The sequence below is a fragment of the Neodiprion fabricii genome, chromosome 5 (genome assembly GCF_021155785.1).
Source record: "Neodiprion fabricii isolate iyNeoFabr1 chromosome 5, iyNeoFabr1.1, whole genome shotgun sequence".
NCBI lineage: Eukaryota > Metazoa > Arthropoda > Insecta > Hymenoptera > Diprionidae > Neodiprion > Neodiprion fabricii.
Window position 1 is genome coordinate 6,895,425 of NC_060243.1, and position 27,716 is coordinate 6,923,140.

The 27,716-nt window shown below is 37.1% G+C and overlaps 1 protein-coding gene across 1 annotated transcript in view; it reads left to right on the forward strand.

Moving 5' to 3' along the window:
• Positions 1-2,993: 2,993 nt before the first annotated feature.
• LOC124183303 (BMP-binding endothelial regulator protein) overlaps positions 2,994-27,716 on the forward strand; it is a 50,745-nt gene continuing 26,022 nt past the window's right edge. The window contains exon 1 of the mRNA XM_046571623.1: positions 2,994-3,457. The gene's annotated coding sequence lies outside the window, so the exon portion shown is untranslated. The remainder of the gene's footprint in view (positions 3,458-27,716) is intronic.

Consider the following 27,716-nt stretch of genomic DNA (forward strand, 5'->3'; position numbering starts at 1 on the left):
TGCGAATTAAATCTAATATACGTAATTACATCCATCAATCCAAATTATATGTACTGTAAGGACCAGTCGACTGATTCTTGGAAAGAAAGATTAATCGTATAAGCTTCGTTTCAGCTTTGCATAAGTCTCTGACTTTTAACTTTTCACAAGTATGTTGCATGTTAAGTTTGTTCTCGGTATGTATACACTCCTCGTTATACACTTGAATTTTTTCAGCCTGAGTTTGAAAGCTTACGAGTGAAGAGATCGATTAAAGTTAAGCTATTTCCCCCGCAGCCCTTTGATCGGCCTCATAACGCGAGGCTATATAACTTATCGTTAACATCCTGTTTCTATGAGCCAGTCAGATTTTCAGTCGCACTGAGCGAAATTTTTAGTTCCGTTTACCGCTCAGTCCTCAACTATTTTCATTTTTTACCACAGTCGAAAAATATAGTTCTAAGTACAAAATGAAAATTAGTTTTTCCTCCTCATTACGATCACTGATGCTATATTTTCTTGCAACTGTTGCAAAAATTTAACGCTCGTGCAACGATAAATCGACGTTAAAGCTTTGTTTAACTAAAAAAGTAGAGTAAACCTCGGAAACTGATTTCGCGTTGCGATTAGCCAAAAAGGATCAACGATAGCGCAAAATGGTTTCGCGTACCTCGTTTTTCCTAATTCCAAGAATATTCAAACAGTTTTTTCAACGACACCTGTTTTACCGATCTTCTCTAGTTACCGCAACAAATGAAATGTTTCTCAGTGCACTAACATGCGTTTCGAGACGTCCCAAGTCCAGAATCGAGGGTGAATGAATATCGTCGAAGGATTGATCCGACGGAACGAGAAAACCCGAATAGACACGCTGAGAAAGATAGCGGACTTGTACGCCCCGAGCCGAAGATGCGTATTAGTAAAATCCGTGAGAACAAAAAGCAGCAGAGTTCCCGGTTCCCGATCCCGTCCGTCCGGCACCCCGAGAAACGTAGAAATCAAGTATGTCATTCAAGATTCCGAACGCGGTTCGTCGAGCTCGCAAAACAGACAGAGTTGTTGCTTTGCGCGAGATCGTTCCGTGCGTACGTACCAAAGGGATCTCTACGAAGAACGCAAGGAACTCTGGGTAATGGTGTATAATACGTCTCGGCAGCGTTCTTGGATTCCCGTAGAGTACCTTATACCTACACCTCGCGTACTTATCCCGAGAGAGGCACGAGGCGACAGCTTCAGCATCGGCATCGTTGATTTCCCCGGAGCTCAGTGAGCTCGCAATCAGCTCGCAAGCTCCGCGCGTCTCCTCATCACCGGTATTTTACTTCATTACATGCAGATAGTTGCGCGCGCGTAACGCGTAGCGTCGTACGTACGTACGTACGCGTACATGTGAATGTACAGCGTAGCTGCTACGTAACGCAACGCAACGCAACGCGACGCGACGCGTTTCCCCCCCCTCCTCCTCTCGATCTCTTTCGCTCTCTTCGGCGAGTTCGCGTCTTCGGCGTCTCTCTCTCCCCCCACCACCGTCACGGAGACTCGCCCGACTTTGCGCGGCGAGCAGCGAGTAGAGCGAGTAGAGCGAGTAGCGAGTAGCGCGCTGACTCCGCAGGCACGGTCAGAGAGCCGGAGAGCAGAGAGCGTTCTCCTACTCCGGCAACTCCTGCTTCGTCTCTTCCTCTCCTACTCTCTATACTCCTTGAGGCTAGTAGTCGCGGCAACGGAACTCAGTACAGCCGGAGCAAGCGGCAAACGCGGTGAGGGAGTCATATCTCTCTCTCTCTCTCTCTCTATATATATCTGTCTCTCCGTTTCTCTCTCTCTCTCTCTCTCTCTCTATCTATCTATCTGTCCACCTATCTCCGTCTCTCTCGTCCGCGTTCCTCCAGCTATTCCCTTTCTGGCTTTCACGGTTTCCCGCTCTCTCTATGGCCCGATCGATCCTCTCGATAATATAATAAATTTTATCACCTCAGAGACGATATTGTATAATTGTTTTATATACCCATGATGGTGCGTTCGGGATAACCCCGCGGTTTTAAACTCTTGTTTTTTACTCATTTGTTATTATATAATATTTTTTTTTTTTTTTTTTATTCTTCATCTCGTCTCATTTCCAATCACTACCACCGTGTGTGTAAATAATATCCGTTTGTTTTCACCGGCCAACAGACGATATGTTCGATTAACAACGAGACCGAGAAAATAATAAATGTAAAAAAAAACAAAAAAAAAAAAAATAATTAAAATAAAAATACACGCACATCTACATAATATTACATTCTTATCGCAAATGTCACTCTGCCCCTACAGTTGAAAATTACATCTTCGATGTGCGACCGCCGAACGGACGACGGCACCTTATCACGTTGACACTAGTTTCACTACAGTTCGGGTGTTTTAATGGTGGACTTAAAGGGACGATCGTTAATAAATACACTGTGTCCATTGACAGATATACGGTAGCACCGGTTGAAATACGAAAGAACCCAAAGAGAGAAGAATAAAAGAAAAATAAAAAAAAAAACGAAAGAAGAAAAATAAAACAACGAAAGGAAACTTCTTTGCAATGATTTGCAGTTATCTAATAAAGAAGAAAAAAGAAATAACATATTAATATACAGTGACGTGTGTGGTAGTACCGGTACATAATAATAATAATAATAATAATAATAATAATAATAATAATAATAATAATAGTAATAATAATATCAGCACGCGCCAATCGAGATCTCATTTGACGTTTCGTGCACCGCCAGAGAGATTGTTACCAATATACCCTAAACAGTTTGTTCGGAGCAGATTTCCGTGTGATAAAAAGAAAGAAACCTCTGTCTAAATTCCTTGTTTTCTGCAATAATCTTCCTCCGCAGCTGTTCCTTTTTCTCTTTCCTCGTCCTGCATCGCTATATACGTACATATATATATATATATATGTATATACATACATACATATATATGTATATACATATATATATACATACATATATATATATATATATATATAGATGTATACTAGAATATAATATTTCCCCTGCGAATCGAGTAATAATAATACCTGTTGTATATATAACTGTAAAGTAAAAAAACTGACGTATAAAATATAACCCGCAGAAAGATAGACGATCCGAGTAATCGTCGTAGTCGCCGTCGTCGTCGTCGTCGTCGAAGAAATTGAAAAAGAGGATATGTAACGACGAGAGAAAAGGGAATGAAAGAGTATACGTGAAAATTGTTGTTTTGACAATAACGAAAGTGCGCCGTGGACTCGAGGAGGAAACTGGCGCGACCGAGTATCTGCGCTGCGGGAACCTCGGATGAGCGAGAAACTGAGCGAACGATCTGCCCTCGTCCTCGTGGAACAACAGGTGAGAGAACGCGGTGCTGCTGCTGCTGCTGCTGCTGCTGCTGTTGCTGTTGATGCTGATGTTGCTGCTGCAGCCGCCAGTCGCGCTTATACATCTGGACGTGCGCACGGGTACGTAACTAACTGACAGGTTGAACCGAGTTGTATCACTGCCGGCAGGCGTGCAAAAAAAAGAGCGGGAAAAAAAAAAAATGTTTGAAATCAAATCGACGAACAGTCGTCGGTGAGGGACGGTGGAAATTTGGAAGGGTCGAAATTCGGGATTGCTTTTAATTTCTGGCGAGTTTACAGAGGGTGAAACAAGCTCTCGTGATACTTTGCGAACCTCTATCGCTGTTGTTATCAAGCATTGATTGTTGGAAAGTTGTTCTTTTTTTTTTTTTTGTTTCAATTGTGTCAACTAATTCAACTCGCGGTTAATCGCGCGTTTTTCACTTTGTGTCGGAAAGCTGAATCCTTTCAAATTCAAGTTCGTGTTACACGCATGATTCGGTTTGAAAATATGAACAAGTGATTTATAGCCGGGTATGAATCTGCATTTTTTACGTAACACATCGAGAAAACTGTACCTACTATGATGAGTAAATTTTTCTTTGTCGTTACACGAATTACGTAATATATAAGTTGGCATTTGATTGAACAACATTTTTTCACAATAAAAATACATTTTCGTTATACGATGAGTGAGAATTTACTCGTTGCGTGTGGAAATTTTTTAAACACGTTGACACTCGAGGAAGATTAATTTTCTTTCGTTAATAGTCGCGTATCGTAAAGTACCGTGTTACGACGAAGCGTGACGAAGAGACATTTGGCATTCAATTTGATCAGTCCTGATAATCGATGAAAAAATTTTATATAAAACAATTAAGTATCGAATCAGCACAAAGATTTGGTCTCAACGGAAGAGGTCGATCGTTTTGCAGATAAGAAAAAAGTCTTTGGTTCCACAAGTTCTTACAGTTTCGAGTAAAAATTTTTTCAAACTCGGTATCAACCGGGCAAAATGCATCGGATCAGAGACCTCGGTAATCTGTCAAATGTGAGCCGAGAGAAACAAAAATAAAAATGTCGATTCAAAATTAGCGCAGACGATATAATTTTTGAAAGAGATAGGATAACGAGGAAAGAAAAAAAGAACGAAAAGAAAACGGTATTTTCATAACAAGTCGTATAATTTATATACCTCGCAACGTTAGCAATTAAACTTTGCGTCGATTATAATACAGACATAACGAAGAGCTTTACAAGCGGACAACGTTGCAGGTCGCTGACACAGAGACCGAGAGACGGTCAGACGGCATGGAGTCGCTATTTGTTACTCATTGTTGTTTAATGTTGGTCAGTCGTTGCCGAGGCCTCTTATTACATACGCGTATAAACTGTCAACCTCGGGCTGCCACCGAGGAAGAAAGAAGGAAAGAGAAAGAGAAAGAGAAAGAGAAAGAGAGAGAAGATACAGCGACACTTATTTATAGGATACAGACCTGTGACAGCTGTTAAAGGTACACGTGTACGTACTTGTGCGGGACAGTGATTTTACCCAAGACGAAGGACGTCGGATCGTCCCGATGATACTCATCGACTAGACACGACGTGAAATATGTTTTACACAATTTTTTACATTATCAAGTATATACGTGTAATAGAGCTGGACGATAAATTTGAATAATCGTATTTGAGTGGGGGATGATGACGATACGATATCGTATAACTTTGCGTATAACGTTGTATAACGTTAAACTCCTCCGTTGGATACATGAATTTTTGTACGTCTCTGATAATGTGATAATGTGCGGAGTGCGAAATCCATGCCCAACACTAACTCGCGAAAGCGTTCCAGTGGAACAGGCACACTCAGACATACCGCAATTTACTTTCATTTCTGATACAGTTATCAAAGAGTAAACAACGCGTACAGCATAATGATTCAGGGAAAAGCGTGTATAGTATACGTATGTGCAGAGAGGCATATGGTACTTGCCCACCTAGTTGTAAACTACGAAGCTTGACTCGAGTTGGGCAAATAGAATGGAGATTAATACTTAGCGACGGAGCTCGTGAAGCTCGTAATCGTGATAGTCGCGTATGGCGTGTAATTTAGCAATCGTCTAATCGGTTCGAAAATAAATTTCCTTCCTGAAAACATATTTAAGCATTATCGTATCGCACACTTCATTGGAAACCGTTACTCGAAAAGTCACAGGACTCACTGCTTACTGTTGGTCAGGGTTGATGGGGGACTCTTACGATTAGTTTGACTTTTCGGAATTACGAGGCTGAAAATGCGATGGAAAAATTGATTGTTCTCCAATTTTAGAATGACTTTCAAGGCGTGGTCGAACAATTACCGACAATCCCAAAGTAGCGAAGCAACCATTTCTTCTAAACGTATTACATCGTTACAGTGACGTTAACAACTTCAACCTCGTTAAACGGAATAATTGTTCCGTGGAATTGCAACGAAAACGAAACACCGTAATGCGATTTACCCTCAGGCTTATCAAAGCTCGTTTTCACTTGCCTATCACTGTCGTAATCAGTGACTGACGAAAGTTGGGGACGGTAATGTTCGAAGGACAATATTTCAGCAACGTCATTCTACGACTACTCCTCCCTTAACCCTTAACCTGTACAATGGTTAAGTTCTGGCGGACAGACACATGTATTTAAAAAGAAAACCGTGGAGATGTAGAGCGTAAGGGTTAATATTTGAACATTTCCACACTGAGAAAAACGTCATTTGTTACGGTAACAGGAAATGAAAATTTCTCTCAGTGCGCGTATGTTATTCTCGTGAGTAAAAAAGGTGTTTCCGAAAGGTACTCGGGATCTCCTGGACCGGAACAGGATATCTCCTTCCGTGTTTTCACCTTTTGTGTTTACCCATTTGAATGGTTGCTTCCGACGAGAGAAGCCACGCAAGACGGGCAAAGCCGTCTTTTTCGAAATGGCCAAATTTTCGAATTCACATTCTTTCATTATTACCATACATTCGGTACAACGTCGACACGACCATTTCTCCATACCCACACGCGAAGAGGGTCCAATCTTCGTTCCTGACGGCCAACGCTCCTCCTTAGCAATCCATCCGTACACTTTGATATCGCGGCGTTAAAAAATCCTCCGATCGAGCTTCGGAGCGCAGCATCCACACGCCGCGTGACGAATCATCGAATTCATTATGTATACCTATGCATAGTCGAGGCTGTGATGGAATTTTGCGCGACACCGGAGGGCGATAGACGACGCGTTATTGCAATAATAAAATTAACGATAACAATAACGATTACACGTACAACCAAGTGCAGCGAAGCTCAGCTGAATTGATATTGCGCTCGGCAAGTCGTGCACGGATAAAACCGCAGCCGCGCTTTTGACGAGGATTATTTATATTAAACTCCCCGTATAATCTGCATCCTTCTCCCTCCTTTTTCTTCTTCTTTTAGCATATCCTCTAATTCGCATTATAAATATTGATAAAGAGTTAACATCCTTGTTCGACTACACGTGCGCAACATCAGCGGTATCAGTATCGCCCTGTATAATCTCTTATTTCTGCACGCCAGGCCAATTACTTTGCATATATATACATGTACTAACAATCAAATGTTTATTATGCGTATATGTTTGATCGTCAATAAAAATTGAATCACACCGGTATGCAGGTGATAAAAAAACTGTTATTATTCAGAGCCGAGGTTTTTTTCATTTACTTTTGCTCTACGCGATATACAATTATTATTGTTGTTATTGTTATTCTCACGTCGATATATCGTTGATAGTTCTCCGCGGCGAGGGTGCAGCAGAAAATAAAATCACTGACTCACAGTCAGGTAGCCGAAGACGTATATATATAATATATATATACATAGATATCTTTACATACCTATTTTGGCTCTGGATAGATGTCGGATGTTTGCGAGAACGGCGTTCCCCCATTTCGAGGAAAAGTCTCACAGGCTAATTAAGATAAGCTCCATCTTAAGATTGCACCCGCTACACACCTGAGATGGAGAGACAAAAGAAAAACAGAATATTAGTCAGTCGTCGGATCTAATAGACGTGCAAAAATGTCCCTCGCCCCGAAACATTGCAGTGAGAAAAATGTCATTTGTTACGGTAACTAGAAAAATTCAGTGAAACAAGTATCGTTAAAGAAAAAAAAAACTGTTTAAATATTGTTGGAAATACGAAAAACGAGGTACGCCTAACCATTTTGCTCTATCGTCGATCCTTTTTTGCTAATTGCAACGCAAAATCAGTTTCCGAGGTTTACTCTACTTTTTCAGTTAAACGAGGCTTTAACGTCAATTTATCGTTGCACGAGCGTTAAATTTTCGCAACAGTTGCAAGAAAATATAGCAACAGTGATCGTAATGAGAAAGAATAGCAACGGATACCAAACTTTCCGGTAACAGCTAGATAAGTAATTTTCATTTTCTACCTAGGACTATATTTTTCGATCGCGGTAAAAGATGAAAATAGTTAATGACCGAGCGGTAACCGGAAATAAAAATATCTCTCAGTGTGATTGAAACACCTTAGCGCGCGTGGGCATCAAGAGTGATATAGGTGTACCTACTCTAATTACGATGCTGTACGCGTTATTGCTTATTACACATGGAAAAAGGTTGACCGGTGGCAAGCCGAAGTGCAAACTGTCATTAAAACGGCTCAAAGTCTCTCACTCCCTTCGGTAAGTGTAACATGGATACCACAGTCGTTTAGTTAACGACCTGCCACGCGGTAGTGACTTGGGAGGCAATCCTCCCGGTGTAACAGATAAATATACAGCATACACAGTGACGTATACGCGACACGTACGCGCGTATGTGAAAAAGAGACAAAGGATACTCACGTGAGAGGAGATTTTTAAAAGGAGTAAAGAAAACTAAAGTGAAATAAAAGAAAATAAAAAAATTAACAAAAAGAAAACATGTACGATTCAGTAAGTGCCTCTTAAGCTGAGGGTTGAGAGAGAGAGAGAGGGAGAGAGAGAAATTGCAACGTCAAGCCCTCTCCTTTATACATACAACGCACACCTGGTTTAACTTGTTGAACAATTTATCGCGATATGTGCACATCCACTTGCATGCGTACTTGTCCGGTACACCTTTTACATCTATATAAATTTACACACTTGTGTTATTCGTCCGGATGTCGTATAGGTATATATATATGTGTGTATACATGTATGTATAATATCTCTTACTTGAGTGGGCATACAGAGAGAATTGGTTTTCTCGTCTAAGAGATATTATCTTCACGCACGCGTTGTTATTAGGTATACTTGTGTACGCAGATCTGAAACGAGATTCAAATATTTTTAACCGTGTGTGTGTGTGTGTGTGTGTGTGTGTGTATATATATATGTATGTATGTACACACGCCTTACATCTAAACCAGATTTTAGCGCGGCTGCAGGCTGCAGGCTAAGACTGCACTGGCTGGCTGGTTGGCTTGCCAAAAGTTTGCCATTTGAAACTATAATCGTTGCAACATAATGTAAATATTTGTTAAATATTTCACCAGCGCGGTCCGTTGATATTCTCTCTCTTTCGGTTATTTTTTTATTTTTTTTTATTTTTTCTGATATTTTTCTTTTTCTGTTCACTTTTGATTTAAGGTGGTTAATCACTTTTGAGAAAATACATATCTAATTTGGCATGTGTAAGAGAATAGGATTGCATCGATGATCGTTAAATTGGATTAGAAAAATTGCGGTAACTTGAAAAACAAAAGAACATGAATATACAATGATCGGATTAATTGACAATGATGAATCTCTGTAAGACAAAATTATCGGTCCTGAGTCTTGTCTGAAGATATCGTGTAATAATCGACGTGGCGCCGCGATATCGTTAAATACCTACGTTCGATATTTTTATACACCGCAATTAATTGAATTGCAGTATTTCCAATTGTCACGAGCGATTAAAAGTCTTTCATTGTCAGCTAAATGCCCCGAGGGGTATGATGATGAAGTTAAATCTCGGCAGGTAGTGCAAGATAAAAGAAAAAAAAAAAAAAGATGAGACTAAAATGTCCGAGAGAAAAATATGTAACACGTGTAAGAAGGAATGTAATTAGTGGACAATTACATGGAAGCTTGACTAATTAAAATCGTGTTTCTAACGAATATCCATTATCATCATTAACGTTAGTATAATTATTGCGATAGCTGTAAATAAATGTATAAATTAACGCGTGCAAGCTTAATTGTTACAGCTATAAACGATTTCATGGGTAAAAATTTCACCATAATTATTCATACGCGACAGATGAAAAAGTACCATGTACACGAATGATATCCGTGAATCAAATCGGAGTTTCTTACCGAGAAAATAATACCACCGACAGGAGATAATTACAAATAATTGTGACTATAAAATAAGTTTTGAGTGAATTTTCGTCTTTGTCATCGTCGTAATGTGCACGGTTAGAAAAAAAATGTCCCAACGGATTCACTAAAATTTTTGGCTTGATTTAACAATTTTTTAACGTATTACTAACTGAAAAAAAAACTTACATATTAAATGTTGATGTGATAATTTAAATTTTAAAATTACAAAAAATGCGTTGTCATATTCACCAACAGAAATGTAACAAATAACACAAATATACGGTGGACCTGCCGGGACATTTATTGTTAGTTTAGTTAAATTTTTCCAACGGTGTAATTAAACGATGGACCGTGAATTACGTTACAGAATTTTAAAAAACGGCGTCTAATCAGATTTTTTCTTCCAGGGATACAAGTTCAGAAACATAATGTAGGTACAACTGGAGAAATTATATTACCGCGATGTTTGTTCAGTTGAATTGTTACGGAGGTTATATTTTCAACAATCGATAGACGATAGACGATACACACACATACATATATATATATATTTATATTATACACGTAATCGAGGAGTGACGCTGCATTCGAAGAGTTATAATTAGCGTTACACCTTTTTTCCGATTGGTTGTGGGTCGTTTTTTTTTTTTTTAAATTCTTCTCTTTTTTTTTTTTTTTTTTTCTTGTCTTTTATCACGCAACGGGCGCCTTGTTAAGGCTGATATTGCTCAATTCCCGAGTAGATATCCCGACTCTTCGGGTTTTTCAATTGTAAAGCAGACACCGCGCGAATGGCCTTGAGCTACCCGGAGAACTTCGAAGCCAGCTCACAATCATCCGTATGCTCTCTAACAAAATATATTACGTTATGGTGTATACCTGTGCCAGGTTTGCGTGCGCGCGTGTGCGTGTGTGTGTGTGTGTACATGCGATATACCCACTTGTTCTCTAGGCACAAGATACAACGCACCGGGGGCACGTACAACGTATCTCACAATCGTAACGAAGCCTCTCTCGCGGTCATCGAGTAAAAGAACCAAGCGTAAGAAAGAACTCGTCCCGACTCTCTAAGCCATTACTACACATGCCTTGCGTATTACGATCACCCTCGAAGCATGCTCCTCGTCTTATATGCACCTGTTAACAACGGGCGTCTATTTTACGAGAGTCGGATTTCGAGGGTTTCAAGAATAATTGTCGAGAGTACAAATTCATCAGCTTTTAAACGAGAGCAAAAATTTGTTGGTTTTGTTTGTTTTTGTTTTCTTTTTTTTGTCCTCCGAATAAGAAACTTTCTTGCATTACGCGATTTGGTATATTTTTGGACAATTTCTTACAGTCCCAAGTATTTGTTATTTGTGCTTTTTTTTCCGTTAGGAAAGAAACTCGCAATGAATTTGTAGAATACTTCGCGTATGATTTTTTTTTTTTTTTTTAATTTTTTTTTTTTCTCTTTCCGATATCAAAGAGGAGTAGAAAAAATCGCGTTATTCTTTCGTCGAAAAATTTGCGGAACTTTCTGATAAAAAAAAAAAAAAATAAACAAATAAATAAATAAAATAAAATCAGCATCGACATCGATTATGGTTCGGATTACAAAAAAACTTGTTTCAGTTCATCGATCGACAGCGATTCGTAATGCTTGTTTCCAATTGTGAGTAAAAAAAAGAAAACTAAGAAATAAAAAAAAAACGACAGCATTTTGATAAAATTGATTTTTGCCAGGTTTTTTATTTTTTAAATATTTTTTATTAGTGTCTCTTTTTTTTTTATCGCAACGCGACCGAATCCATGTATTATATCGAAATTGGGTTCCACGTGTAAGATTGAATAACGCGTGGTTGATCGTTTGATTGAAGCAACGTAATCGGTTTGAACGTAATTGTGGAAAAGCGTATTTTTCCTCAGGTTAAAAGATATGTACCAGGAACTCGGAGTTCTTGTTCCTACGCGTAAAGAAAATTCTCGATACTTATTACGCCCAGAACAGCACGCACCGCATCCCAGGGCCGATTATAAACCGCACGCTGGTCGTTCCAGTGCGCATTATTTCCCCCCTTGTATACTTGTTTGAGTTCAATGAAACAGGTCTAGATTATAGTTCTCCGGAATTGTAAGTAACCTTCCATACTCGCATAACGAACCTGAGTTAAATAGAAAATTGATTATTGTCGACGGAATAAATGTTGATTGGAACACGATTTTTTTCGTCTTTCAATTCAAGTGTTGCATTAATACGAAATCGATATCGCTTCGTGTAGCGTTTGGAAAATTTTCCTCTTACAAACGGACTTGAACCTATACTCGAAGATGAAATGCTTCAAAATTCTTAAAAATTCGTGTAAAATAAATTAGGGGTGGAAAAAAGTCTGCACGAAAAAGAAAAAAAACATGTAATGTAGATGTTTACATCTCTTGTGTTGAATATATGGATAGCACTTTTTTGGACCCAAATCTACATCAATTTTGGTAGACATACCCAAGCATATTGCAACTCTTACTATTGTTTTTGTATATCTTGCCACAATTGCTGTAGATTTAACTCCAAAAAAAAGAAACGCTGTCCATAATTTCATTTTTTCTTGCATCTCGCGAACTGTTCCAACTTTGTAAAGAAAAAAAAAAAAAATTTCCTGATAAAGTTGTCCATTTTCGAATAAAGAATATTTGAATCGAAACAAAAATGTACGATTCCATTTAAAAAAAAAAAAAAAAACTGGTCCATTGTAGGACAGATTTTCCAATTGAACCATTAGATCGGCTGAAAACGTAATGCGTCCTTTAAATCGGGACACCCTGTATATTCGCCACAGGGTATGTAAAATCTACATTATTTTTCATTCCGAGATGGGCATGAAAAGTATTTTCATCGTTATTAGATAATTTCTCGATAAAAATGATCGATGTTAGAATTCGTTAGTTTAAAATAGATATATATGCCATTGGTAAATGATTCGCTTATATATATATTTTTCAAATTTTATTCCTCGTATTCTAAATATACATGCTTAATTTGCCTAGGCAAATTTACCACCACTTTTACACAAGAAGCGTGTTAGATATTTTCCCCGCGCAATGATCGCACCTCGCACACACATCGCCCAGAGTTAATTTATTCCCGAGTAGAAGCTGTTAGAGCCGCTGCACAGACTCGGAGAGAAAACAGCATAGAATTAGAAATCCCTTGGGGCAAAATTCTGGGCAGTTTTTGACGCCCAGGGCGTCGTTGTCCTCCCCCCCTTTCTTCGTCTTCACCATCAAGGGACTCGGTGTGTGGATATAAATGAAGTCTTGGTGGAAAAAAAAAAAAAAAATTATATTCGCCTGTACAGACGACGGACGACACTCGCGCCGGTCCGTTGAAACGATTAAATATTCTCTTATACTTATTTGATAAACGTATATGCGTATATATGCATGCATGGACGTGGAGATCGAAAAGTCAAAAATGCACGCCAAGCTTGAGAAATATTGCTTCTATATTTATGTAGATTTTTACAGCTGCAGGATCGCGCTATTATTGAATTTTTTTACCAAATTTAGGCAGAAAGAATCCTCGATAGAGCGAAGAAGATGTGTGATTTTTTTTTTTTTCGTAGTCAAAACATGTGTTTGGATTGTTCCAATTTCTATTCTTTGTTTTCTCTTCTCTTACTCTTATTAAATGTACTCTGACTACACTGTTGAACTATCGCTGTACAACCTATCTACTTATAAGAAAAGAAAAATTTCTATTTCATTTTTCAACTCTCGTTGCAAGAAAAGCAGAAAAATTGTTAAAATAATGCATAAGTCTTCGATCTTCTTCGAAAGTGACGTTAATAATAATAACATGACGATTTATAGATCCTTCGAAAATCATAAATTATTGTTATAATTGAAATTGTCGTTAAAACGGAAGTCTGGATTTGACGTTGATTCGATACTACCATCCTGCCTCACATCGTGACGTAGTTATCTGGAAAACTCGTTGTATATCCTGATAAAGCGAGGAATCACGAACCTCTGTAATCCTACGTAGTATATAATACTGTACATAGTAACGGAGTGGAAAAGAATATTTCAACACTGTCAATTTCACAGCGAATGATCAATCTAGGCATATTGTAAATTATATATATATATATATATTACCGAGACGTTGTACGTACTCTGCACGGTATATTTAATGCTTGTATTACAGATTATATAATACCACACACAACCGCCACATCTTGCGAGATGTTTGTGATGTCACTTATTACCGAGATCGTGTCTGTATGGATGTATCATTTCCCCTTCCCACAATGAAATTTCAACCACGATTAGTACGATGTATCAACTCTCGACGTCGGCGACGAATGTTTTTTCCTTATTCCGTTATTTTTATTTTCATTATTATTATTATTATTATTATTTATTATATATATATATATATATTTTTTTTTTGCGTTCGTTTTCTTTTACCTTTTTTACAGCCAGAGCCTTTCGTAGTTACGCAAAACCTTCGATTCCCCTCCAAATACGCGGCTCGACGTGACGTGTGAATAGTGCAGGGCTGGAACGGATGTGTGTGAGTGTGTTAATATAATATATGTATATATATATATATATTACATTAACGTTTCGACGTGATAAAAGTTTGGCGTAAATAAAATGACTTGAATTTTTGTGACGTTTTTTTTTTTCTTTTTGTTTTTTTCAATAGTCAACAAACATTTACGACCAATAACTTACAGAAATCTAAAACGTGAAATTATGAACACATCCGGTCTTTCCAATTCCTTTCGCGAAATGTCGTTAATACAGAAATACATTATTTATTCATTTATTTATTTACTTATTTTTTTTTTCTTTTCTTGCTAGAAAGAGGAAGAGACAGGAGTCTAGGCATTCGATATATCGTAAGATCTTCGAGTTTGATTAAAAAGACGTCTATTCGTCCAAAGATTTTGGTATAAATTGTAATCGAATCGTGAGAATATTAAATTGAAACGTTTATGCGGGTATAAAAATTCGTAACACATCAACAACGATTAAAAATAACATTAAAGCTGATAGGAGATTATTAATAGTTATTAAATTATTTCATCTCATATTGACAATGTTACGCATGTACACATCCAGCCCTGCATAGCGATAGTAACGTGGATACAGAGACGGAGATACAGACGTATGGACATACGCACGCGCCCAAGCACACGCGTATATATTTATACGTGAATATACAGTCAAAGACGGGGGATATCAATGGAAGATACTTGAATGAGTCCCGTCCCGCCTGGTGTTACAAAAGTCATCGTTATCTATCCACGTTACACGCGTATATTATAAAGCGGAGATGAGAAGCGTTCGGTTCGCGTATCGCCAACATCGACCGACATCCCATAATGGGGCATAAGTACAGATATCTCGTGGCGTATACACGCGGGGATACATGAATATGCTCATTACGAGGTTTAAACGCGAAACGTTGATTGGAACAAACGGATAAACGGATACATTATTATATAGGCTTTGACGTCTCGCGATATTGTGAAAAAAAAAAAAAAATGAAAATATAAGAAAAAGAAGAAGAAGAAGAAGAAGAAGAAAAAGAACTCTGTGAAGGAGGACCGTTTTACATTATAATATTACAGGTGTATGAGAAATATATCCGCAAGTGATTATTACGCGCAATTTATGCACGTGTATATCATTAATTTTTACCGATGAATAACGCGGCGGCGGACGAATATATCGTATTGAATGCGATAATTTTCCACGACGTGTGACACCACGACGAATCTTAAAAAGAGGTCCACCGCACCTTCGCCGACGACGATTACAAGATTAGAAAACCGTGAGGAAAAAAAAAAAAAACAAAAAACGACTCGCATTCAGCAGTTTTAACAAAAACGTGTTCGTAGTCTCAAGTTTTCATCCCCTTACGAGCAAATTCGATTCCAAAAGTCATATTCCGATTTGTGACAACGACAAGATAACATCACGCCCTGTAATTTCTCAAGTATTCGCAACTTCGACACAAGTTTTATTCAAATTTTTTTTTTTTTATGTTTTTTTTTATATATCCGATAAAACGAATTAATTTTCCTCGATTAAAAAATTGTCCGTTTACGTTTTTGGATTGATTTTCTTTTTCTTATCTTTTTTTTTTTTTGTTTTTTTACGATTGTTTTATCGAACGAATCACGAGAGCAAACGTAAATTTCACGGATTACAGACAAGCAACACTTAGGATTAGGTGTAGACGCGAATATTTATACTCCCACGGACTATTCCGAGACAAAGGTTTTAAGATCTTCCACTTCTGCGGCTCGGTGAGTCACGGATCTTGCCTCTGACAAAGTCAGTTAGTACCTACTTCCTTCCGATTGAAACCGTTTGTTCCACGAGTCCGAGAGAGCGAGAGATCACCGTGCCAAGAATTGACCTCCCCCCCCTTTCCGCCCACCTTTTTTTCATCGTCTTGCTGTTGGCTTAATTCTCTCTTTTGACTCATCCGAACTGCGTGTAATCTGCTTGTGTTTCCGGTGGGCGATGTTTTAATTCGACCGTAGAGAAGGAAACTCTTACGACTCTTGAAGATTTCCCTCGCTTTAAAATCAGCGACTGGAAGAATTCAGGGAACGAGTCTCGAAAATTTTGTTTCGACGAAGAAGCACTTTTCATACATACGAAATCCCTTTTTCAAATTTATCAAATCTTTAGGAATTACGATTGAAAATTTTCTTTTCGTACAATGCCCGTCTTGATACACTAGCTCATAGATTTGAATTATATTTTGTTTTAGTAATGTCGATAACGTGAAAATCAGGAAAAAAAATTTCAACGTATTTTTACACATTAATAAACTGTTGCAATGACTTTTTGAAGATATCGTTTTTAATTGAAATGAACAAAAATTCAACGTACAATAAAAAAGGTACATTTTTGTACATCGTTACGTGTGTCAACGATTTTTATTTTGAATCGTTATTTATTTTATACGTGCGTTGCAAAAATGAAGAGAGAACTTTACAGAAACGATAAGCATGCGTGTAGGTATTTAATGAAATTGACCTACGAATTATGTATAACAATAACAACTGTTCAAAATCTCAACAGAGTCACGATAAAGTAAATTTGTTTCCTACACACGGCAGCGGTATTCGTTGTGTAAATATTAATTTATATTTTATATTCCTGATTTTTTTGTCCACGTCATAAATATATGCCTGGCTAAAAGTTTAAATTTCTCTTCGACCTTTAATTACATCTGCCCACCGAATTACGTTAAGAAACCTCAAATCCGATCTCAGACAGAAATTGTGGATGAGTAAAGTACAAAGAGTGAATTCACTCTTTTTACTCGAAAAAATCAACTCAGCGAATTGATCGATAATAATTAGTTGATTGTACAAAGGAAGAAAAAAAAAACTTGAATTGATACTGCGGTGAGAAGAAAAAAAAAATTATCAAGCTTGATTATTCGAAGTTACGAAACTTCCTAAAACTGAGTGATACAATTTTAACAATAACGTATTATTTCGTCAAATCGACACTTGAATTATTTGTCTTGAGTATTGACGTAATTTTTGTATCACGCGGTTAAATTTCCTACCAAATTCCGTCAAACCATCGATCGCGGTACGCATCGATCGCGTACGTAATTATTTATTTACTTGATGAATTTTTGTTTTTTTCTTTTTTTTTTATCCTTTCACTGAATAACGATTTCTTCGAACAACGCCTGATCGTCGCTCGGTAAATTTTTACCTCCCCCCTTTTTTTACAACTTGGCGGTGTACAGATTACGACTCTGGAGGAGTGTGAAATATCGCAGGGATCCGGTTTGTGACGCGTCTATTATACGTCCACGGATCGGGTATAGGTACCTGTATTATTTTATGTACCTCCGTGTGATGTAAATGCCGCACATATTTCTGCTACGTCAAGTGTAATCGATCGGAGATTCGGATTGAATTTGCAAAGACGGCTGCTGCTGCTGCTGCATTAAATCGCACGCGTAGGTATACGTAACATAATATGAGATGTGTAATTATCACCGATCGACGCAAGATCTAGCTGCAGAATGTCGATGTTAATATACATGGGGCATACCGCGCCAACTCAACGTCGCAATTTTTCATTTCGTACAAAATTTATTACGCAATTGACCCAAATCCAAAAGAGTACCCTGAATTATTTCACATTTCTTCGAGTGAACACGTTTTACTTGTGGATTTTGAAACACCAACGTGTCTTTGGGAGTAATTTGTATGCGGGAAAAAATTCTTGAAAATCTTGCGTCAGACATCACAAGTTTCAATCCCACACCTAGAACGGACCGGCATTTTGCTTCTAATCTTTTTTGAGCTTTCGAGAGAAAAAGAAGATTGAAAAAAATTAGGAGCAAAACACCATGGTGTTGCGAAAGTCGTGAGTAAAGGAAATTTACACGAAACAATGTTTAAAAAAAATGGGCTGCTTTTCCTAGCTGGAAAAACAGTAAAAAACAAATCTCGGATGAAAATCCAAGAGGTCGAGGGTCGGACCCTTGCCGATTTGGCGTGGAATGGCCCATACAAAACGCGAACGTTGCGCAGATACGCCTGTCAAGCCACCCACGTGAACCTGAAATAATTCCCGACTTGTATACACCTAGATCAAGAATCGAGATCGTTAATCAGCTATTTTTTCTCCTTCTCTATTTCTTCCGATGCTTTTTTCGTCTTTATGCCCGATTCGTTCACCTCCCTGTATTATACGCATACACTCGTTATACCTATGCAATAAATCCACCGAGAACGAAACGTAGCCGAGTTCCGTTTTCACGCGTGCTATAAGCGCCTCGAAATAACTAAACCTTCGGTGAAAATTGACAAATAAGATTGACTCGATATTCGTTGCGAGTAATCGCAATTCAGATTGAACGATTTCACTCAACTTTTGCTGCAAATTATGAAGCAGCTCTGCAAGTTTATTATAATCAAATTCCTATGCGGTTAATAATTTTGTAGCTTATTGTTGAAACTATTCCATGGCTATACATGTATGTATATATATGTATGTGTGTATATTGTAACAATTTAAATAAGCCCGCCTCAAATCAAAACCAGAACTCAGTTGGAATTGACTGTCAGTGATCATCGATGTCTCCTAAACTCTCTTTGAAGCATAAAATGCCGAATCATTTCTCAATGTCTTAATAAATTATAATTCTAATGATAAGTATAACAATTTTTCTAATATAAAATTTCTTTACGACGTATCTTCAAGATCGTAAAATAACAGGTGAAGTGATAACTTAAACATTATTATATTCCTTCGGAAAGGTAAAAACGTGATAAAATTTTCAACGAACGTGTCGCCGTTGAAGATTTTCGATAAAAGAGCATCGCAGGATTGAACGTAAGTTGAGTCACCATAACCGGAACAAATTTCAACGAACGTTGAATATAAAATTAACGAGAGAATTTTTGCAAATGAGTGAAAAATTGTAGAGATAAAATTTAAATCAAAGAAAGGAAATTTATATAGATAAATTAAACTAAGGAAAGACTATTTATTTATAAAACAATAACTAACGAAAAATGATTTACATATACAATTTTAATTTTACATACATTTTTTTTGAACAGATGAATGACAATTCAATGTGAGTGAATAATTGGATGAATGTTTATGAAATTTTGTGTAATAGCTATTACTTCAAGTCAACATTTTTCATATACGTTAAGATAATTATCAGATTTCTGTTTCAATTTTTTAAGCTGCCCTTATAAATGATAATAAAAAAAAAATTTCAAATACATATTATAAGAAGTTCATTCTCGTTATACTGAACAACAAATTCACCCGAGCAATGTTTCTTTAAAATAAACTCTTGAGTAAAGAAAGAAAAAAAAAAAATTGGATTAACGCTGATACGTTCGAGTTGTAGTTTATTTTTCTATTCATTTATTTATTTAATAATTAATTATACTGCTCAGTCAATTTATGTGGGATTTAAGAATAAATTGTCAGAGTGAGGTGAACGAAGCTTCCGTTGCAGCCTTGCTAAACTCGTTTCGGTGTATCGGAGATCAGCGATTGATATTATACCGACTGGTTATACAGAATTGAACGAATCAGCGATCCGTTTCTTAATTTCGGCCGATCGATCAAACTCCATCTCTCTATCGTTGTCCAAAAAAAATATAATCGGCATAAAATTATTTAAAGAGAGAGAAAAAAAAAAAAAAAAAAACTGCTCAACAATCGACGATCGATTGATGAACAGAAAGAGATTTTTTTTCATTAATGTAATACGACATTCGACTCGCGTTTAACTGTAATTCGAAGATTACCGCGGAATTCTGTACTTCCCCATATTAGTAAAAGTCAGCTGCGTGCAAGTCACGGCGAAAAATGAAAAAGTGAAAAAAACGAAAAGAAAGAAAAATAAATTGGCTCATCGCACCGGTATAAAATGTCTTTATTTGACACGCGCGCGCAGGCGTGCCGAGTATTTGTAACACGTGAATGGATCACGTACAGCTCTCAATATTACAAGATTCTAAATAAAAACCGAATTACGCACCGAGGCATTTCCGGTACGCATATTACGCGATGAGTAGAAGGTGCCGAAAATGACTCACGTGTCGTCGACGGTCGGTGTCTTCGAAATTTTTTATTTGTTTTTTTTTTTAAATAATTTATGTCTTCTCCGTTTCATCCATTCCACTTTCTCTCAATTCTGACAGAAATTGTCGTCTAGAATCACGACACGAACGCACGCGTATAATTTAAACTTTGAAACGACGTTACACGCGTCACTTTGTAGCAATAATTAAATGTAATATGAATTTTCACGAGGCGTTCCATCTTTTTTTTTTTTTTTATTTTGAACTATGGTGAAAATTGTATAAAGAAATACATCTTTCACCGAGTTTCAGATTTTTTGGACTACGGGTTTGATTTTTATTACTCTGAAAGACAGGAAAACCCAGCTTCGATCGATTAGCTTCAAATTTTTCTCGTGAATTCTTTGTTGAAGAAGAAAAATTTTGAGACCCAGACGGAAGTGGGCATGAGTTTCGTTTAGAAGCTGGAGGCGAAACAAGTCATTAAAAAGTGACAAAAATCGAATTAAATGCAAATCAAGAAAATACAAATTTGTATTTTATTCGTTTTTCCTCACTTTTCAATCACTCGTTTTGAAAGCTTTTTAATTGAAAATGCAAAATTTATAAAAATCGAATTAATAATAAGCTTTTATTTCTTGAATTTATATTGAATTCGAACTTTCTCACTGTTCAATTACTTGTTTCGTCTGTAGCTTCTAAACCGAAAGCTAGCCCACTTCCGTCTTAGTCTAAGTATTTTCTTTTATTAACGAAGAGTTCATGAGAAGAAATTATAAACCGATCGATTGGGGCTACTCATTGGAAAATTGGTTATTCGTGTTTTTGGGGCCAGCAATAATGAAACCCGTGCTCCAAAAAGGCTGGTTAGTGTATCTCTTGAAATCAAGCATTTAACAAGTTTCCAAATCTTTGGTGAAGATGATACCAAAATTCTTAAAAAACCATTTCTGGTTTATTGGTTCATTCAACAAGAACACAGGGATGTTAAAGTTTCCAAAAATCCAATCCAGAACTCATTGTGCAGCAAAAAAGCTCCACTCTCATAATAAAAATAACAATACACGGGGTATTTCGAAAATTTCACAAATGCTATCAAAAACTTCGTGATCATTTTGTTCAGTAATTGTATTTTTCTCTTTTTCATCAGTCCATTGATTGAATTGATTTAACTCTACTTATAAAAAAAAAAAAAATGCCGACTACTCGATTGTCTTTTCTCGCCGAGTTACAAACGGGAAGAATAGTCATTGCAAAACTGTTTTAAAACTATCCCAATACTTCGTTGGCCATTACATTCTTTCACCCTTCGAACGATTCTAAATCTTGACAATGAGAAATCCCGGTGGTGATGAAGACGCGATTAATGTACCGTATATATGTATATGTATATATATACACACCGGGTGTAATTATAGCCCAATTCTGATGCGTATGTATACATATACCTACGCCATACATGTATAAACATGCATGGATGACGGACAATAAATCAGACCGGAAGTAGTGCGCGGGTAGCGGCTTTGCAAAGGGTTTCAAGAACCAACCGTGCGCAAATCGTTATTTCTGGGTACCTATAACGACGTTTATATTCTCTACGAATACGATATTGTACACACAGAGAAGAATACGTGGAAGAAATCGGCAAACACGTGCTTCCGAGAATTGTGGATATTCTAATCAATATCTCCGTACGTAAAATAATGAGCGAGAAAAAAAAATTTGCGTCTCTTGCAGAGTGCAAGAGCCAAAAGGTAAAGGGTACGAATACGATGGTAAAACGATTCTTGAAAATCATTGAAACAAATTTTATCATCGAGTGGATCAACCGGTATATAGAGCTGAAAGGAAGAAGATGAGAAAAAAATAAATAAAAAAATAATAATAAAATAACGAAGAGGAAGAATAAAAAGAAGAAGGTAGAGAATTTGTGAAAAGTGGAGGTAAAAAAAATTCAGCTAATTACCGCTGATGTATATAACAACGGTAATATAAATTCGGAAGCCCGCGACGTCGTCGAGGAACCGACTAATTACTTAATTACTTGAATTTAAAGCATCGCCGATAGCTGCGATGAGAAGAGAATCAGAGAGAAACGCGCGGAACGGTTTGAATTTCAATGATCGCGCGGTTTATCCGACTAATTTGTTCGCCCTCTACGGATTTAGGTATATTAATATTATACATACGTACGTGTGTAGATTCGTATATCAGTATAATAATATTATTACTCCTAAGGCGGCGAAAAAATCCCGCAATGAATATCATTAATTAGTATGTCAAATACATGGGAGTCGAAGACTTGAAAGTCCGTGCGCGCGTCACGCGCCGTTTACATCTGCGATAGTGGACGAATGGATGGATGTACGCGTACATGTAAGTGCTTTGCAAAGCTGATTTTTCTCTTTTCCCCTCTTCTTCTTTCAAATGACTCGAATAATTATTCTATCTCTCGTTTCGCTCGTAAGGATCTTTCAACTAGACGACATACACTGAGAAAAGTTTCATTTCACATAGTAACTAGAAAAATTGAGTAAAACAGGTATCGGATTTTTTTCTAATTGCAATGCAAAATCAGTTTGTGAGGCTTACTCTACTTTTTTAGTTAAACAAGGCTTCAACGTCAATTTATCGTTGCACGAGCGTTAAATTTTATTTTAAATGATCGTAATGAGGAAGAATAGCAACGGATACCAGACTTTCCGGTAACGGCTAAAACACTGATTTTCATTTTCTACCCAGAACTATATTTTTCGATTGTGGTAAAAAATGAAAATAGTCAAGGACTGAGCGGTAACCGGAAATAAAAATCTCTCTCAGTGTATGCACCTAAGGTGAGTGTCCTTAGTTCTAAAACTACCAAAAAGGAAATTTCTAGCCTTCACACAATTTGTGTCATCGACTTATAATTTTTGAAAATAAAAGGGTCGATGACTGGTACACTTACTTTACGTAGACTGACGTTGAATAAAGAACCGAGAATCTTAACGAAGTGAAATCGTTGAATCATTTTGAAAAACGAAAGATATTATCGACGTTGAACTTTCGGAATAGGTTACAAGTTTCACAGGTTCCAAGAAACAGGAATTCTTCTTCCGGGTTTGAAGATATTCGTCCGATTCAATTTCTATTCACGATTATTCCTGGGGAAAATTTCTCATAGAACACGGTGTGGAAATTTTTTTTCAAATCTTTCGAAATATCGCGGTATAGGCGAAAAATAAAAAAAAATAAAAAAAAAAAACTCTGGCTGCTTCGGCATCTTCGTAACTTTTTCTCTCGACAATGTTCTGGGGTTCGGTACACGTATGACGAATAGTTTTACTTCTTGTTGAGGTTTTTTCCACGTCAACATCTGGAAGTCGAAGATCGAAACCAAAGACGGCCCCCCGTACCGACTCTCTTCTACTTCTTCTTCGTTTTTCTCTTATCATCGGCTTGAATCCTAAGATTTATTTAAGCCTCGGTGAGTGTAAACAAAAATTACCCAAGAAATTAAATCGACGATATTTCGAATGCGCTCAGAGTCAACTTTGATGTGCAGTTCACGTATCTGCAATTAATAAGAGACGAATTTTCTAATGGTTTTTACTCGAAACGTGAAAGATCTTATATCACGTAGGATTCCCGATTAAAATTATTTTTGGTAGTAAATCTGAATCTCAAAATTCATTAAAATTTTGTTCAAGCATAGCTTGAAAAAAATAAAATCTATAAGGGATGGTGACAAGTCTTTGGAGTCAGTGAAACCATGAATTACTGATCAAAGGGTCGTGTCAATCCGGACAGAAAACGTACCGTCATCTAAAATGTTATTCATCGAATCTTGCCGCGTTTAACAATGAAAAAGTTCCAGAAATGTTTAAGCATAATTAATCACATCAGACCAGAAGAAGCTTCGTTAGTATAAAACATGGAAAAGAATTCGATGCACAGAAAAAATCAGGGAGTGTGAAAAGAAAATTTAATTTCAACGCAAATTTCTTTCAAAGCGCCATCTTACGACGTTGAAATTAAATAACAGTTGTTTCATTTTTTTACGCATTTTAGTAGTCCTTGAAGCGTTTGCAATAACAAAAAAAATTTACGGTTATGATCTTTTGTTTTTGTCTAAGAGAATGTTTTAAGATTTCGGAATATCTACGCGTGTAAATAGTTTGCAGAGCATTTGCAGAATAAAAAAAAGAAAAAAAAAAAACGGTAGTTTCGACCTTCCGCTTCGATCTTTTTCTTCTCATGCATACTTATTAATAGAAAAAGGTTATATCTGCCTAACATACGACCTTCTACCTTTACATTTTCAAACGCTCGATCAAAATCGAATCATACGTTTTCATAATTTTCAGAGCGAGTGGTGAAATAAAAAATAAATAATTACTCGCTCTTCTGTCACTAAAATCTCATTTTTGGCGATTACGCGTTCATGCCATCAGACACGCGATACGTCGCAGCTATGCAAAAGAAAAAAGTATCGCACGGTTCAAGAGGCAAAATGAAAAATTCAAGATGCAGCAACACTCGCCAAATGTAAATAAATAGTATAAATTATTCCCAGCTGTCGCGGCAAACAATTATTGCGATACAACGTACGAAGAGGATATCAGGATAGAGAATCGGCTTCTTGCCAGAATGCCGATCTCGCGAAGCTCTCTCGGAACGTTGAGATTCAACCGAAACAAGCTCTCTCCTCGCCTTTCCGCTCTCCTCTCTTCCCTCGCTTCCTCCTTCTACCGGGATAATCGTTCGGGGTACGGTTAATATCCTCGAACTCGGTCCACCTACATTGTCATTATACACGTATATATACACATATATATTACGGTATAATAATTCCACGGCTCGGCATGTCGGCCGCAACTGTGACCCGAGATGAAATTCAATCCGCAGCAAGGATGTGCTCCTCGTGTAACATTCGTAATTGCCGTAGCTTCGGGTAGAAGAGGATAATAATCGTCGTTTCTTTCCTTCCCCGCGCTGCCTTTCGTGCGATATTACGTATGTGTGCATGCGATGCTTACACGCACACACACAAGTACATTCTATCTCGCAAACCGCACTTTACTCGTAATTTCCTTCAAACGCTGCAGGTGTGTATAAAAAAGAAACACATCCTTGCAGAGTTTTTTTTCCTCAGACCTTGACGTCTTAAGGATAGTGATAAAAATCGTGCCGGGTCGATAAAAATTATACAATTTGTTTTTTTTTTTTTTCAAATTCATTCCGAACACCTCTGTAAAATTTCAAAACGATTGTACGGATCGTACCGGAATTATGTTACTTTTAATTTCTCTTGATTTTCCACAGTTTACCATAAGAATAAATCTAAAAATCAGAAGCAAAATATTTCCCGTAAGGTTCGAAACTTTACACACGTGTTCGGAATAAAAGTGAAAAGAATTCGTGTAATTTTCATCGATCTGGCACGGCTTTTACCTACACGCCTGCATGCATCCTTAAACACCGCAACGTTTGCTTTTATCTCGTTTTATTTCCTGATTTTTTTTTTGTCTGCATCCTCTTCTTAATTTCTTTATTTATTCGCTATCTGCACCATTTCTGTTTTATCGAGCATATGTACACCTACAATTATAAGCTGTGAATCACCGCGGTACAAGGTAACATGCATCAGATTTACTCCGCATCGGTTTCTCCTTATCGTCAAGTATTGAAACGATCTGTACAAGTGCCGAATAAAAAATTTACCAACTTATACGTACGTGGATATATCTCGTTATTCAGCACTTGCCTCAGCATTCCTGTTAAAAACTTCTATAACATCCATTCAAATTCGCTTGAAATTTCCATGGATTTGTCGGATTCCTGTATACAGGATATCCCGCATCGAAAATTGAAACGATCCAGACGAATTCAAGTGGGAAATTTTCACTAAGGATGTTTTCGATGTCCAGATAATAACAACTTTGCACAGATTCGAGGATCATCGATGCGCGCTTATTTATAACGCATATTTATCTACATATGTATAATTTACATGTACGCACGTAATACCTACGAGAGTCGGGATGAAATTTTCTACCGGGTAAATTAGCCAGCCACCGTATATTAACCGTAACCCAACCAGTGTGTCGACGCATGGATTAATTAAGAAATTTGACCTCTTCATTGAGCGGAATATTATAATTACGGTGCATCGCTGCTTGCCGTATACCTATGTACATACACACGCGTGTGTATGTGTGTTTGTGTTTACGTATGTGTATATACACACGTGTAATCCGGTATTATACGCACAAGTATGTACAGCGTATGTTTATCGGCACGCATGAACGGTGATAATTTTACCATACGTCGAATTCGGGACGACGCGTGAATTGTAACGCCATAAATTTTTATTGCGTTATCTGTTTCGATATTGTATTAAATCTGGCGGTGCGCGAAGTGAAAAAAAAAAAAAATAAAATCGATTCAGTATCTTTCAAGTAAGATATCTGATTATTTTCTAAATTTTCATAAAAATAAACCTAACATTAGCTTATTCCCGCAGTACCGAATATGTAGATTTAGTGAACTGGGTCTCATTGATTTACCAGTAATATTCTCTCCGTTTAATCTTTTAGAGACCTTCGTCGTTTACCGATTCGCACACGCGAAGTAGCAATTCTGAACCGGACACGTAGGCACATTTTTTACTCCATTTCATTTAAGTTTTTTTTTTATTTTTCTTTTTATTTTTTTCTGTATTTCTCTATCTATCTATCTATCTGTCTGTCTTCTCTACTTTAATTTTTATTTTTTTTTTCTTATTTTCTCCTCGATTGTGGCTCACTTCAACTTAACGAAAAGGCTGATGATCCGAACCTGACTCCATCCCGCGAATTAATTCACGAGTCTCATCCTGACTATCGTATAGAAAACATAGGTATACAACCTACGTGTAAAGTATATAATGTATCAAATTTTCAGCAAGCGAAAGTATTGGTATAATATAGTGTGTAATGTATAATTTAAGTATGTAAATATAGCAGCATCTTCATTGATACGTCCGTCGTGAGAAATCCCAAGAGATTCCTTCAAGACGTTCAATATATTATATTTACTCGGCTACGCCGAATATGGCGAGACGAGTGGTTCTTTTTTTTCTTACCATTTTTTATACCCAACAAATACATCAGTTTGTTAGAAAAATATACTGGTCAAAAAAAAGAAAAAAAAAAAGAAAAAAGAAAAAAAAATACAGCCTCATTCGCATGACAAAAAATGTTTCGCGTTAGCGTGCGAAATTCCATTTATTCGAGATTTGAGTGAACAACAAATATATATGTATATATATATACATACATATGTATTGTAGGAAAATACCGTATTCACAATTTACCTCCACGTATACATGTCTGAAATATCAAATGTATAATTGTTAGATTCGAAGTCGAAAAGAATCAGAGAATCGGCCACGGTCAATTTTGTATGCAAAAATGGT